This window comes from Chionomys nivalis, chromosome 22 (genome assembly GCF_950005125.1).
Source record: "Chionomys nivalis chromosome 22, mChiNiv1.1, whole genome shotgun sequence".
Lineage (NCBI taxonomy): Eukaryota > Metazoa > Chordata > Mammalia > Rodentia > Cricetidae > Chionomys > Chionomys nivalis.
The window spans coordinates 40,661,177-40,674,437 of NC_080107.1; the positions used below are offsets into that span (position 1 = coordinate 40,661,177).

At 50.5% G+C, this 13,261-nt stretch overlaps 1 pseudogene; it reads left to right on the forward strand.

The window, feature by feature from the left end:
- The first annotated feature begins 6,748 nt into the window (after nt 1–6,748).
- LOC130864360 (programmed cell death protein 5-like) lies at nt 6,749–7,191 on the forward strand (annotated as a pseudogene).
- Nucleotides 7,192–13,261: the final 6,070 nt, after the last annotated feature.

Below are 13,261 nucleotides of genomic sequence, written 5' to 3' on the forward strand. Positions count from 1 at the left end.
TAGCCGCCAGGGGCGCGCTGTCGCAGCCGCGCCGGAAGTGCGTAATGTGCGCTCGTGAGTATGCCGGGAGATGTGGTTTTTTTGGTAGGCGCTTCCCAGCTGCTGCCGCCGCCGCGCAGGAAATACGTAAGTACACCGAGGCATGCCGGGAGGTGTAGTTCCCAGTCGGGCTCCCGGCTCCTTTACCAGAAGTGTATGAAAAGGGTCAGGTGCCTATGAAAAATAACTATCATTGAGCTAGGAATGGTGGTATGAAAGGAGTAGAAGGATCAGGAGGTTAAGTTCATAGTTATCTTTGGGTACATGAGATCCTGTCACAAGCAATGTTTCTTCTGACGTTAGACAGGCCCAGAAGGGTCCGTGGCACCTATTTCTATCTAAGTACAACATGGTGTTGTAGGGTGCAGGGTGTTGCACCACCCTGGGGTCTCCAGTCCGCAAGGCCCTACAAGTGAAGGCTCCTGCCACAGATTAGAGTCTTGGAGGATGTTCCCAGAACCGAGCCATGCAGGTTGTGAGCAATGGGTTTGAGGCCCCTCCAGCTGATCTTCAAATCCCCCAGTTCTCTCCCCATCAAACCCTTGCTCTTTGTCCAAAGCCTAGACAATTCAGCCCATTCTTCAAGCTCAGGACACTTTTCTCCTGGAAGCCTGTCATGGCTGCCTGGACTCCCCATTTGTATACTGAGAGTGCTGGCAAAGTATTTCCACAGAGCCAAAAGTCAGTGTGAGCAGGCTGCTACTGAAGAAGCTGGAGGGATTGCCCAGAGGGACACGGAACAAGTCCTTTCCACGTACTAGATCTGGCTCTCCAGGATCCCCAGGAGAGGGATGGTAAGCAGGAGAAATTGTGGGGACAGTGGTCTTTGTAATGTATGCTTGTTGTCCCTCCCCAGTGGGTGACAAGTCCCCACGTCCAACAGACCCAGACTTCCACGTAGACACAGAGACACCACTCAAAGCCCTCTGCCCAGCCTCCCAGGCCAGCCTTGCTACAGAAGCTTGAAGGTCACAGCCCCCTCTAAGGCTAAGCTATGCAGATGCTGATGTAGTATTCAAGGGACACCCACTTGGTTCTCCCCCTGCTCACTGTTATGATAAGGCACAAGTTGGGACCTTTGTGGCATCCCATGGAAAGTGGGTCCAAACCACAGAATATGCCATGCACACGAGTTTGGGTGTGGAATTTATTTTTTTAAGTATATTCTTTAACTTTATTTTATGTACATTGGTGTGAAGGTATCAGATCTCCTAGAACCAGAGTTACAGACGGTTGTGAGCTGCCATGTGGGTTCTGGGAATTGAACCTGGGTCCTCTGGAAGAGCAGCCTGGTGTGGAGTTTATTGAGAGGAGAGGAGGGTGGGGGAGAGAGGGGAGGAGGAGACAGAGAGAGAGGGAGGGGGAGAGAGGAAGAGAGAGAATGGCAGAAAGGAAGAAAGTGAGGGAGTGGGCAGAGCTTGTCTCTCAAGGACTGGGCTGGCCAGGGTACTGCCTGGACACATTCTGCCAAATGACTGCGCAGGCTAGCATAATACCTGAATCCTAACACTCACTCGCCTGGCACAGGCATGGGACTTGCATGGAGACTCAGATTCTCCCTGATCTCAGTCTCTGCTTCAGAAAACATGATGCCCCCTCCCTGCTAGCCCATAGAAAGATATGTATTTATTGAGTACCTGCTATTTATGCCAGGGGTGTGACATGGGAAGGCAAGGGAGCTCCCTGACTGGTGGTAGATCGTGGTTTCCTAAGGTGGGCCAGACAAGGCTCTGAAGTCTCTTGATTAAAGCAATTGAAATCAGCTTTAACCACTTCGGAGAGGAAAGGAATCTACAAAGGGGTTCCTGGGCTCTCTCAGAACCTCTGTTAGCCAAGGGGACCAGGATAAGGTCCCGAAGTCACACTATACAGGGCTAGATACACACTCTACTAGATGAACCCACTCCTACCTTCACACTGGACCCCTAGCCCAGACCCTAGCCCATAAAACCAGATGAGGAGGATCTGAGTAACCTGTAGCATGTAACATGACTTACAGCTTCAGGAACCTCTTCCTACCCATATGGTTTTCAAGGAGAGAACAAGCCAGTTGGGCACTCTCAGAGCCTGCCAACTCCCACCTCAACTGGTCTGAGCGTGGCAGGCCCGAGGACCCAGCTGAGCCAGAGAGGGTTGTGATTCGGAAAGCGCTAACCCTGTGTGGAGACCTGGGGTGAGACGGCTGCCACAACCAGGTACTGGCTTCTGCCCCAGCACCAGGAGTTCACTGGAGGAGGTTGGCATCCCTCAATGGTGGCTGACAGGAACATGACCCTCCTCCCCATGACCTCCCTATCCCCTGCCTTGGTAAGCACCTTGGGGAGACCTACCCCAAACCACTGAGCCCTGTGTGGTGTCATTGTACATATTATGTTGTCATTAACTATACTGGACAAGCTGGAAAGGGTCTCCTTGGAAAAAGGCATCAAGTCTGCCCCAGATGCTCTGGCCAGCCCTGAACAGGACAGAGGCCCCAGGGTGCAAATTTGACACTGCAGTACCTGGGAATAGCCACTAGACGGCGCAGGTAAGCTGCTGTCCAGCTCAGAGCAGGTATTTGTGAGTTGACTGGGTGTGTAGCCTGAGTGAGCAAATGTGTGAGCATGTATATGGATATATACTTGTGGATATGTTTGTGCACATATGTGTATGAATTTATATGGGAGTATGCGTGTGTGTGTCTGTAGGATGACAGTCATCACATGTATGTGGTGTACATATATGCATGAGCAGGTGTGTGTGTGTGACCCGGGACCCCAAAGCTTGACATGGCCACCTTGAATCTAATGATGCTCTGCAGAACCCAGAACCTGAGCTGTCTTAGACAATGCCACGTACAGAGTACTGAGGCGTGCACTGCCCGAGGAGGGTGCTGGGAATAGCTAGGAAGGATGACTGTGTTTTCCAGGCAGCGAGTGAAGGAAATAGAAGGGCAGGCTTTGCGGATCTCATGCTCCCTTAGAGTGCACGGGAGGGGATTCAGTTTGAGAAGTGTATCTCTGGTCAACCCTCTACAACGGGAGACTCTTAGACATAGAGAGGAGAAAACTGGCGTTTGGTCACTTGTCCTGCTCGCTGTAAAAGCCAGCACCAGGTCTTCTGATCCAGTTCCTAAAGAGTTCCTATTCTTTCCCCTAGGGCCTCCCTGAACTGGCCTTGACGCTGGCCACCCTGGCAGACCACTGTAGTGTCCTGGGGTAGCTGCAGCTTCATGAGGTTGTCTGTGACTCCAAACACCAGAAATGCCTTCTCACCTATTCTGGAGGTCAGTCATCAACACCAAGTTCCCAATGAGATTGGCCATCCCAGGCCCCTCCCATCTTCCTGTGTCTCCCTCAGTCCTGGGCAGCCTAAACCTTGGCTCAAATCACTGGCCTCTTCCCTCTGCCTCCTTTCGTTCCCTCCTCTTGTAAGAACACTCATTGTGGGGTTCAGTGCCACTTAAACTCCAGAGTGAGGTCATCTGAGATCCTAAACCACTGTACCTACAGAGACCCTCTCCTGAAAAGCCACATGCTAGGGTTCCAAGTGGACATGAGTCCAGGGACCCTCAACGTGCAGCACTAAGGGGAAGGCACAGACATTTACTAGCACAGGATTGGGTTCCTGTCCCCTGTCCTGCCTATGCCACCCCCTCATGTACACACTCTCTCACTGAGATTAGGGCTCAGTCATGACCTCTCAGCCCCTCAGGAAATCAGTCCCAAGGATCCAGTGCCCAGGATGGACAGGAATCTGGCAGAAAAAAGCTGCCTCCACTGCCCCGGAGCCATGGCATCGGGAGCTGTGAAAAGTGACTGATCCCCAAGGTTAATTAATTATTACATTAAAATGCACCCGTTAAGGGGCCGCAAACAGGAAGTATTAATCACCATCTCCTCAGACTGACAGGCACATTTCCCTAAATTCTGCCGCTGCTGACTTAACCAAATGATAATCTCCCGGCGGCTGCCATTTCCCATGAAGTCACAGCTCATGAATATTCTGACATCGTAATTTGCTTTTTAAAAGGACAGACTTATTATTTCATTTTTAAGTTTACTGTCATGAATAGTAATTTCCCAGCTCCCAAAATAATGAGATGAGAGCCACCATTCCGGTCATCTGGGAACTGGGCCCTCAACTATGCAGCAGGGCCCTGTCCCTTCCTCAAGAGACCAAGGGGACACTAGGTCATCTTGCTTCTCTGTCAGCTTAGAGGAATATCATTATGGAGTCAAAAGCAGATACCCCTCCCCTCAGTGCGGGGGTGCTGCCCACTCTTAGGTTCCTGGGCCTTGGCAGCCACTCTGTGTCTTGCTGCTAAGATTGGAGTGACTGGAAGGCAAGTTTGACCCAGACCTGCACAGACACTAAATTCCAATCTTAACTCTGGTGCAGGCTAGTCTTGTGTAACCTTAACTTCCCCAGACTTTTCTGTCTGGAAGTATGAACCAGGACTGAACACCAAGGTGGATTTTCTGCATGTCCTCTGTATCCGAAGTGGAAAGACAAAAACCGAGGGTCTGGCCCGATGTCAGTCTGTTTTGCGCTGGTAGAACTGGTGGCGCTCCAGGGCTGGATGAAGGAGCAGAGTCTCCCGAGCCTCCCTGCAGCAGCTCTCCAAGGCTCTCTCTGCTGTTTAAGACAATTAGAGGCTGACTCAAGTGCCCAGTAAACCACAGTTTACTAAGTCCACAGTAAGTGAAAAATCAAATTTCATGATGTCCTTCCCTGATTGTTCTTGTGGGAAAGAACACTTTCCAAGATGCCTCCTTTCAAGAGTGACAGCACATAGAAGGGCCACCCAGACCCCGCCCCACCACGCACTATCGTCACGACCGCTGCTTCATCCCAGACTGTCTAGAGAAAACCCCTTTTCCCAACCTTCAGAGGTTCCGTGTGGTGCCAGCTGTGTGAAGCTCTCTTGCCCTCTGTACCCTCTGTTCTCCCTCACGTTGCCCTGTGATTCACCCAGGGCAATACCTATAACAGAGCCCACAGGCTCAGAATTAGGTTCCACCACCTCCCCAGACCCCACCTCCAAAGTCCTCTGGGATCTCATGTAGCCTGCCCACTTTGGGTCCTCCTTAGCTCTCCCCGTCCCCAGTGTACCCGTGAGCCAGTGGGGTGGCCACAGTTACTCTTGGCTGTCTAGAAGAGCTGGGGATTTAGCTCAGGGGTCTAAAGCTTTCCCAGCAAGCACAAGACCCTGAGTTTGGTCCTCTCAACTCTGGGAAAAGAAAGAATATAGGAGTCCTAGGGATGGCCATGACAGAGACCAACGCTGCACACGAGGGGGCCTGAGAGATCAGCTCCCTGTGGAACATGTCAAGACAACGGCTGAGGATGTGGAAATAACAAGGTTCTTGCCGGGTGGTGGTGTCGCACGCCTTTAATCACCCTGAATTTGAGGCCAGCCTGGTCTACAGAAGGAGTTCTAGGACAGCCAGAGCTACACAGAGAAACCCTGTAGTACGGGTTCTAATTGGTCTTAATAATAAAACCCGGAGCCGGGCGGTGGTGGCGCACGCCTTTAATCCCAGCACTCGGGAGGCAGAGGCAGGCGGATCTCTGTGAGTTCAAGACCAGCCTGGTCTACAAGAGCTAGTTCCAGGACAGGCTCCAAAGCCACAGAGAAACCCTGTCTCGAAAAACCAAATAATAATAATAATAATAATAATAATAAATAATAATAATAATAAAACCCAGAGTCAGATATTAGGGGGTGAAAGCTGAAAGACCAGAGAAGCAGAGCAGCCATCCACTAGTTCTTACCTCTACCGAATCCTCGGAACCAAAGCACAATATCCTGTCTCCACGAATCCTCAGATTGAATGCCATGAACTCCTATCTCCTCCTGTCTTATCTTCTTCTCTCCATCCAGCCATATCACTCCTGTCTCCACCTCCCTAGAGCTGGGATTAAAGGTATGGGCTCTGTTTCTCTTTTAGAATGATTTAATCTTCTGTAGCCCAGGGTGTCCTTGAACCCACAGAAATCCGTCTGCCTCTGTCTCCCAAGTGTTGGAATTAAAGGTGTGTGCCACCACTGCCTGGCCTCTTTGGCTAACTTGGGCCAGGTATACACAAGCAAAGGAACAGGGGCCAGAGCTCCCCCACTTCCTGCCCCAGCCTCATCTGACCCTTCCTACCCTGGCCAGGCTCTGAAGGCCCAGGAAACCCCTGAGAACATGGAGAGAATCAAAAGTCCAAAGATGAGCATCAGCCTTCTCCAGGATACTGTGGTACACCAGAAGATGAGACAGAGGCTTCTTGGGACCCCACTGGGGACTTCCTGTCCTTCAGGGCCTCCCAGCACACTCCTTCCCTCTACTGGGCTAGGGTCCTCTCTGTGTACAGCTCCAGGAGGTTCATCTTCTGTCCCCTTCACCAAGGGAGCCCTGTGAGTAGCCAGCTGAAGGGTCAAAGTCCTGAAGAAGGCCCGGAAGTTTCACCAAACATCTGCCCTGCCTGACAAGAACAGGCAGAGACCAGAGAGAACTAGACCCCCATTTCCTAGGCAGATTCCCCCAACCCCTCCCAGATCCACCCTCACTTGCTCACACCTTCACGCCCTCTTTTTAAAAGACATTTATTTATTTTTTTTATCTATGAGTATTTTTCCTATGTATATGTGTGTATGCATGTATGTGTGTACTATGTGTGTGCCTGGTACCCATGGAGGCCAGATGAGGGTATTCTAGAACCACAGTTAAGTATGTTTATAAATGTGGCTGCGTGACCCCCCGACGGCGGCTGCAGCTGCACAACGTGGGAGGGCTGCGCCATGGCGGACTGAGGAAGAGCTCGAGGAGCTGAGGAAGCAGAGGCTAGCCGAGCAGCAGGCCAAGCACGGGGATCCTGGTGATGCAGCCCAACAGGAAGCAAAGCAAAGGGAAGCAGAAATGAGAAACAGTATCTTAGCCTAACTTCTGGATCAGTCAGCCCGGACCAGGTTAAGTAACTTAGCACTTGTAAAGCCTAAAAAAACTAAAGCAGTAGAGAATTACCTTATACAGATGGCTCTGTATGGACAGCGAAGCGGGAAGGTGTCAGAACAAGGTTTAATAGAGAGATACTTGAGAAAGTCAGCCAACAGACAGAAAAGAAAACAACAGTTAAATTCAACAGAAGAAAAGTAATGGACTCCGATGAAAATGATGATTACTAAGAGGAAATGCTTAGACTTGCGGAGCAGCGTCTAGGGCAGTTACAACCTTTTAAATGTTTACTTTATTGTCTATATATGCCTTTTGAAAAAATAAACTTGTTACTCAAAGTAAAGCAGTTTGAGTTTTTCAGAATCAAAACAAAGCAAAACAAAAAGAATGTTTATAAATGCCAGGTGGTGGTAGTATACACATTTAATCCCAGCACCTAGGAGGCAGAGGCAGGCAGATCTCTGTGAGTTCAAGGCCAGCCTGGTCTATAAAGCAAGTTCTAGGACAGTCAGAATTGTTACACAGAGAAATCCTGTCTCGGGGGGGGGGGTATGTTTATAAGGCACCATGTAGGTGCTGGGAACTGAACCCATGTCCTCAGGAAGAGTAGCCAGCGCTCTCAACTGCTGACTCATTCTCCAGTCTGGCAGTTCCCTTTCTGGTCATCCTCACGCAGGGATATGAACTGATGGACTGATCCAGGGGATTTCTAGTGAGATAAGTGCCACTCTGAGTGACACATGAGGGAGAAGAATGGTCATGGCTCCCCCAACACCTTCCCACTCCTGTTAGGTGAGCCAGGGCACAGAGGCCACCGCCTGTGGTATGAGCGATGGCTTCCAGTTCAGCGCTAATGCGTAGGAAGAGTTCAGTAGCTGGTGTTTGGCGCCCGGATGCAGGAAGAACCCAGCGCCACTTCTGGGAACACAAGACATTTAAGTGACTTCCTTGATGAATATTTCATGATTTACATTAATGGCTTTCTGGTGTTTTTCATAACAAAACTCTCCACATTATGATGGGTTAAATGTGGTTATTCCGGCCACTGTCTCTCTCTCCGAAGTCTCTCCCAGAGCCAGCAACAGTGCCCCTCAGCCCTCTGCCAAGCTCTCCCCCAGACTCCCCTTCTGTGGGGAATGGTGCGATGTTTATCACAGCTGAGACATAAAATGGGGCAGCTGTAACAGCTCTGTGCCCCATAGATGGCCAGGGCCAGGGTTATGGCTCGAGCCAGCTTACAAAAGAAGTCTGGAGTCTGGGACTGGAGGAATTCACACAGGATCTGGTCCACATGTCCCAGCCTATGAAGTGTGTGGCTTATCCACCTTACACCCCAGAACTGCTTGGTACCATGCTCCCAGGAATCTAGTTTCTTTCAATAACTGAAGCTTCATCCGGGTCTGCTGTTTTCACTTGCTGTCCATCCTGTCCCGGAACAGCACGTGTTGTATCCAGTATCCCCCTAGGTTCCACTTGGCTGTACCAACATCTCAAGCATTCTTTCCTTTAGTGGCCTTGCTGGCTCAGAGTGCATCTGAGCAGGGGTTTTCTCTCCCTTTGGCTGGGTTCTCCCCTTCATGACTACGGGGATGTCCTGCAGAGGCCGCCCTCATCCCACCTTGCCAGCGCAGACTGTCATTTCTGTTGTCAGCCTTTTGCTCTCCTGGCAGGCCCCGTGCCAGGCTACTCTGTGGGAAGTGCCACCCCATTCCTGGCCCTAAGAAAGTAAATAACTGGGCTGGAGAGATGGCTCAGTGGTTAAGAGCATTGCCTGCTCTTCCAAAGGTCCTGAGTTCAATTCCTGGCAACCACATGATGGCTCACAATTATCTGTAATGAGGTCTGGTGCCCTCTTCTGGCCTGCAGACATACACACAGACAGAATATTGTATACATAACAAATAAATAAATATTTTTTTTAAAAAAAAAAGAAAGTAAATAACTGTGCCCCCACATGTGAGGGGTGAGCAACCAAGTGCCTGAGTGACCTGGAACTCTCTTCTGTGTGAGAGATTTGTCTCCAATCCCCCACTCACCCCTTGGCTCACTCCATGTAGCACAGACCCAAGGTGCTCATGTACTCACTCCAGTTACAACCCAGGCCTTCAGCTACTCTGGTTCCACCTGCTTCCATTCTTGGCCTTTCCGGTGGGCTCCTGTGCCCCTTTGACACAGGCATAACTGTCCCCTCCCCAAGGATTTCCTAAATACATAATTTTGCTAGTTTTAATTGCAGCTATACAGTGTGCATGCTAGGGTGCACGCGTGCACGCACACACACAGACACACAGACACACACAAGGTATTTGTTCTTGTGACTGGCTGCACAACGTCTCCAGGGCTCATCAATGTTGTAAGAAACATCAGAACTCCTTCCTTCAAAAGGCTAGCAATCCCCAGGAATTTCCCGAAATTATAATAAGGTATGTGTATTAGACCTTTTTTCCTGGTTCCAGACACAAGTGTCACAGAGATAAGAATGACTTTGGGAGGCTTAAGGAGGTGCCTGTGGTTTGGGGACCCTCCTTCAGAGTGAGTGTTCTAGGAAGAATGGCTGTTTCTTAGAGAGTTGGGACTACCACCCTCTTGAGTTCAATCCCCAGGACCCATATGGCGGAAGGAGATAAGCAACTCCCACAAGCCGTTCCCCCGAACTCCACATGCGCACTGTGGCATGGCATGAACGTACCCACACGTACATACCGGGGCACCTGTGAACGAAGTCCTGCAAACGGTGCGTGGGCACAGTAGACAGACAGGGCGCTTTTCTGTGACCCTACTTAGAGCTGCACAGGAGGAGTCAGGGATGGCTTGCTTTTGCCTGGGTGAGGTCTGCCAAAGCCTCAATCTTTGCCCCTGGACAAGGTCCCTTCCTTTCTTCTACCAACTGTGTGAACGTCACAACTGGTAGAAAAGACAGTACTCAGTCACTGGAATGAAAGCACAAAATAGCCACTGTCCGTGACTCCAGGTCTGAGTGGAGCTTCAAGGCTAGACAGAAGCTCAGGCTTCTCATTAGGGAGTCTTGGGAGACCTGAACCATGGAGGATGACAGGGACCCACTCCCACCTACAGGTGGCAGTTACCTATTCTAACCTAGAGGCCACATGAACACACCTGCTCTTCCCCTGGAACACCCAGAGATTAACTTCTAGAAATGTCTCTGCTTGGTCAGGTCCTCCCACTAGAGAGCTCAGGGACCCCACCCCCTTTTGGTGTCCAAACAGCCCCTTCCCGAACCGAAACCCCTGCTGGAGACAAGGTGTCACCAACCTCACTGTCTCCAGTTGTTGTGCCGAAGTGGGCAGGACCAGCTTACAAGAGACACTGGGAAGGATGGGTTTCCCTTCAAGTCACTACATATGCCTCCTATACCCTGAGTGCCCTTAGACAGCTCATGAGACCACTGAAGCAAGTGTGTGGGCACTGCCAATGCAGCCCAGCACTCAGAGTCTTGGTTCCCACAGTGACCACAGCAAGCACCCATTTGGTCCCTGTGAGACAGTCTCTAGCCTGGGCAGCAGAAGTGTGGCTGTCCAGGAGAGTCACACTCTCACCACTGAGATAGGAAATTGAGGCAAAGAAGGGATAGGATCATTTGCCTGGGTATTCCCAAATATTCATTCCTCCACCAACCCCAGCCACCTTATCCTTCCAGTAAAACCAGTCAGCTGGCCCTGCCCAGTTGGCACTCCTGGCCTCAAAGCCGAGTAGCCAGGCTGGTATCACCAGCCTCTGCTCCTTGGGCAGGTCGGGACACATGAGCTTCATTCATGCTCCCTGCTGAGGAGGTGGCAGGGACTCAGTGTTCTCCTGGTGCCCAGCCAGACAGCATCCCTGTCCCTTCCCAACTCAGGAGCTACTCACCTCCCAGATACACACAGCTCACAGTCCAAGCCCCAGAAACGCTTTTTTTTAAAAAAATATTTATTTATTTATTATGTATACAATATTCCATCTGTGTGTATACCTGAAGGCTAGAAGAGGGCACCAGACCTCTTTACAGATGGTTGTGAGCCACCATGTGGTTGCTGGGAATTGAACTCAGGACCTTTGGAAGAGCAGGCAATGCTCTTAACCACTGAGCCATCTCTCCAGCCCCCCAGAAACGCTTTTAACTTGAAAGGAGGCTTTATAGGTAGGGGACCTACAGGCTTGAAGGAGGAGAGCAGGAGCCCCATGTGGGAGAACCAGGCCACCCCTGACCCCTGGCCTAATCAGTGGAAAGTAGGAATATGAGCACCCTCCACCCCCACAGGTTGTCATAGAGACACTCAGCACTGGATTCTTTTATTTTTTTATTTATTTATTTATTTTTTGCTTTTTCGAGACAGGGTTTCTCTGTGGTTTTGGAGCCTGTCCTGGAACTAGCTCTTGTAGACCAGGCTGGTCTCGAACTCACAGAGATCTGCCTGCCTCTGCCTCCCAAGTGCTGGGATTAAAGGCGTGCGCCACCACTGCCCGGCTTCAGCACTGAATTCTTGGCACTGAGCATGGCTGTGTGAATGTAACCAAGGGTTCTCTGGAAGTGTCCTCTGGATACCCTTTACTTCAAGTGCTGGGCCCTACAGAGCTGTGGGCATTCACCTTCCTTCTGAGGGGTCACCCTGGGAGGTACTGCCAAGTCGCTCTTCTTCTAGAATCTTCCATCTACCTCTACCACTGTGCCATCCTCTCCCTTTCTCCTACTTTACCCTATCATGGCCTGTCCTCCCCTGGTCTGTCTTCTGTGGTCCCTTTAATGACATTGCACTTAATGGACACTCCACAGGGGCCCAGCCTCCACCATCACCTGGGAGAAACATTCCTAGGATGTCTATCAGGTCTGGGTTCACAGCCTGAGAAAATGAGACTACAAGATGTATGTGGATACTCTACTCTTGAGTTGGAAGCTATGGTTTAGACATTGGTCAGGGCTTGTCTGGGTCACCAGGCCCAGGACTTCAGGGTCAGAGCTGTCACAAGTCTCAACAGCCTTGCCTCTGTTTGAGGAAGGAGGCTACACCCCAAAGTGGGCAGACTTTGTCATTCAAGAGGGACTGGACAGATGTCAAGGCCATGGGACCTCATGACTAATGGAATTCCAGAGTCACAAAGCCTTGGCACCAACACACACACGAGTTGACTCCACATTTTGCCCCACTGAAGCCAATAGACCCTTGGAACTCTTTTTAACTCCAGGCCCAGCCATGAGCCTGGGTACTGAAGGACAACCTACTTCCCATTAGTCAGACACCCCACCAAAGAGCAGATACACCCAGATTCCGCAGGCGGCAATGACCCCAACAGCCAGGAGGAGGTAACCCCAGAGAGGTCTTCTCTGTGTAGTCGTCTCGGAGTTGAGTGGTACCAATTAGCTTCCCTAAGGAATAAGACAGCTAGGGAAAAGAAGGAGGGATGCTGATGAAATAAATCCCATGCCTGTAACTGTGACCAGCTCTGAAATGGGTCTCTAGCGGAGGCTGGAGAGAGAATGTTCCAGCAAGAAACTGTGCCCTGTAATGATCCTTGCCCATTTCTCTAATTGCACGTCTTCACCATGGGAAGGGAAAACAAACAGGGGTGAGGAGCCAAGCAGCAAGAATGGCATCATCGTCCCTGCCCACCCTCAGTTGTTGCTTGTCCTCCCTGTTAAGACCAGGACTACTGCTATAATATGACCCTGGTCATAGCCCCCAAATATACCTAGGCCCTGGCCAGTGGCTGCCTTTCTCCAGGGTTCTGGGGGACCCCTTCCTTCCTAGCCTTGCTGGGGTAGGGCATTTCCCAAGCTGGCACAGAGTGAAGCTGAGAATGATTTCTAATTAAATAAAACACAAACCAGGGGATTGTAGAGTGATTTCCCAAACCAGTTGGATCTTGAAGAACAAACATCCCGTTACTGTCACTTCTGCCAAGCGTACACATCCACGAAGCAGGGCAGACAGGAGCCAGTGATGAAGCTGGGCCTTTCCGGGCACTGCGCTTTGCCGAAGCCACTTTATGGAGCTCCTACCAGCAGAGGGAAATGACTGCTGCCAGCCTGATTTATTTGCCCCGACACTTTACGGCACTTCAGATTAATAAAAATATTTAATAAAGAATCAAGATGGTTTATCTGTAATGCAAAGAGAATCACATCGCCTATATTTTTATTACTGAAAAATTGGAAGCAGGAAGAAATAATGATATAAGCCACTGTGTAAATGACAAAAATACCCATTCTAGTGGCGTGCTTTGCACAGCAGCCTCGCTCTGCCCTGTAAACATAATGTATGGGTCGTCTCTTCGCGTGGATTCCGCAGTCTGCTCACTGTGGAG